Below are 2749 nucleotides of genomic sequence, written 5' to 3'. Positions count from 1 at the left end.
CTCCAAAGAGACTCCAATTTTTCTCTATCTGATTATGCCAGAATGATTAATAGAAGAAGAAATTTTCAAATTAGCACACGCAGCATATTGCATTGTTGTGATACTCTCTAAATAGAAATTGTCATAGAATAGAATAAAGAGAAGAATTTTATATATCTTATACCTTAGCATCACTATCACAATCATACTCACCTTCGAACTGAAAAGTGAGCGAGTTAGAGAATGAGCAAGAATAGGTTAAAATATTGTAAATTCACTCCGACAAGTTATGATCAGATGATCAGAGAGTAGCATGAAGGTCAAGTTATGACTAGGTAAACCAATCTATCAATAATTATTTCATGATATCCATCGTAAATGCATGCCATTCAGCATGTAATTTAATCCATAATAATCAATTTATCCCAAGAAAGTAATCCAGCTTCCTCAAGAATAACACTAATAACAACTACCAAACCTACTGGTACTTGATTTCCAATGAGAGAATGACACTAATAACGACTAACAAACCCTAACAAAGTAAGATGCAAAATAATAAAGCAAAATACAAAATAAAAAAGCAAACTCTAACATAGTAAGAAGCAGAAATTACACAAGATTGTAAAACTCTAAATATCTGAACAACAAATCCTCAAAAAAATTGCAAAACCAGATAAACCAGGCTGCAAAAAAATTTGAAAGTTGCTACCAGTTCTCTATTAATGGTGGCATGAGAATGTCAAGATAAACTAGGCTGCAAAACAAGGAAAGAAGCAGTTCATATGAAAATTCATTAGACACAAAAGAGCGCAATTGGCTTTATCATTCTACCTGCCCCAGTTTCGGACATCTGTCCCTCCTCCGAGTCCAAGTCCTTCCCATACTAACTACAACAACACAAACACCATCATGTCAGTAAACAAAATAACTATATATTCTTAATCAGCTGAGAAATTTTGTAGAAGAAAAATTCTACAGATCAATGCAAAGTGAAGAAAACACAAGTCCTCAACCTGAGCCATTACTTGAGCAGCATCCTATCTTTTCCAATAGTCTTCGGTACTACCTATACCACAAAAGAAAACCAGTTTATATTAAGCTATTCAACAACAAAGTGTTTTCACAAGTCATAACCAAATCAAATAACTCCTACGCGATTCGTAAATTTTGTATTTGGTCTACTCTCTTTAAAGCCAATATAAATCCAAGATAAATCCTAACAAGGTAAAACCCCAACACCAACAAGCATGGTTAATAGAACCGAAACGACACTGACAGGATCACCTTTTTACCAGGTCACAGTTAAATAAACATATAAAACTATAAAAAAAATTAAATAAAAATTTAAAAGCCTCAAGAGTTGATGTTTGTTCTTGAGCTGGTGTTTGTGATTAAGAAATCTTTAAAAGTGAAATAGAACTAAATGAACAAATTAACGACCTAGCAGCTCAATCAACCAATGAACTAATTAGCTAAAACAAGAACTAAATCAACTTAATTAGGTAAATGAAGAATTAAATGAACCAATTAACCAACAAACTACTTTAGCTAAATACCTAAGTTGACTAATTAACTAACTTAGGTAGACAAAATAGAAAAAGAACACACCAGATCTGAGCAGTGGCGCTAAAGTGAAGCAAGAGAAACAGAAGCGGCGAGCAAAGGAGAAAAGCTGTGACCAGAGGTGAGGAGAGGCCGAAGCGCGAACAGATGCGGCGAACCACCAGTGGTGACGGCAGAACTCAAATGCACGAGCAGAATAGCCACCTGCGGCAGAAACAGAAGAGACGTAGACGCAGGAGGTGAACCACCAGCGACGAACCGGTTCTCTTTTCTCTGATCTCTCTTGGTTTATTGTGTAGGAACTAGGAAGGCTAGGTAGAGTGCCGAGATGGTAAATTAGGTTTTTCTTTTCTTTTCTTTTTTCTTCCAATCTTTTAATGAAACGGTGTGAAGAAAGAAACTAAAGAAAGAAAGAATGTGTACAATTTTCATCAATATTTAGCAGTGAGGAGACACGACGCGAGCGGTGGAAAAAACTCGTGCAGCGGAGAAAAGAAGAAATAGTGATGGCGAAGTGATAAGCAGGGAAGAGGAGCGACGGTTCTGGAGTGGTGAGTGGTAACCGGAGAAGAGGAGTGACGGTTCTGGGGTGGTGAGTGGTGACGCCGTGAAGATGAGTGACGGTGAACCAGGGATTTCAGGGGTGATGAGTGGCGGGAACAAGGAAAGAAGGGTGAGTCATGAGTGTTATGTTCTCTGATGGCTAAGTGTTAGTGTAGTTTGGATGAAAAGGGAAAAAAATTACTAAGTCTCGCATGGGTTTGGGCCTACATAGATTAGGTAACACTTTTGAAATGCACCGAAAACTTAACAAATGGGTTACTTTTTAAAAGCGTTCTCTTTGGTAAAAAAGGTGTATCCATAGCTTTTTAGATTTGGCTACACTTTATAAGTGATATTTAAAATATCTCAGGAGACGCTTTTGAAGTGATGCCTCAATAGTGTTTCCTTTTCTCTTATAAAAGAGCACCATGCGTAAAAGCGTAGCCTATTCTTAGAATAGACTACGTTTTTCAAATGTAGCTTAAAAAAAGTGTGGCTGAATGGGTGTTTTTCTTGTAGTGTCACTTAGTGAACGCTGCATTGGAGGCCAAAGTTAGCACAAGCTTTTAAGGCCCAAACTTAATGTTCATTCCATCCTATTATATATCATTGGAAAGCCCTGGATGTCTACTTTCCAATGCATTTGAGAGCGCATCATTTAAAG

General features: G+C 37.0%; 1 long non-coding RNA gene across 1 annotated transcript; it reads right to left on the bottom strand.

Moving 5' to 3' along the window:
- Window positions 649-1112, bottom strand: LOC107628374. The gene is made up of 3 exons (XR_001617751.2): window positions 993-1112; window positions 811-866; window positions 649-662 (listed from the first exon to the last, which is right to left on the bottom strand). It is a non-coding gene; the product is annotated as an uncharacterized LOC107628374 (long non-coding RNA).

Source organism: Arachis ipaensis, chromosome B02 (genome assembly GCF_000816755.2).
Source record: "Arachis ipaensis cultivar K30076 chromosome B02, Araip1.1, whole genome shotgun sequence".
Taxonomy (NCBI): Eukaryota; Viridiplantae; Streptophyta; class Magnoliopsida; order Fabales; family Fabaceae; genus Arachis; species Arachis ipaensis.
Note: the sequence above shows the minus strand (reverse complement) of the source record. Positions and strands in the feature narration are given on the sequence as shown.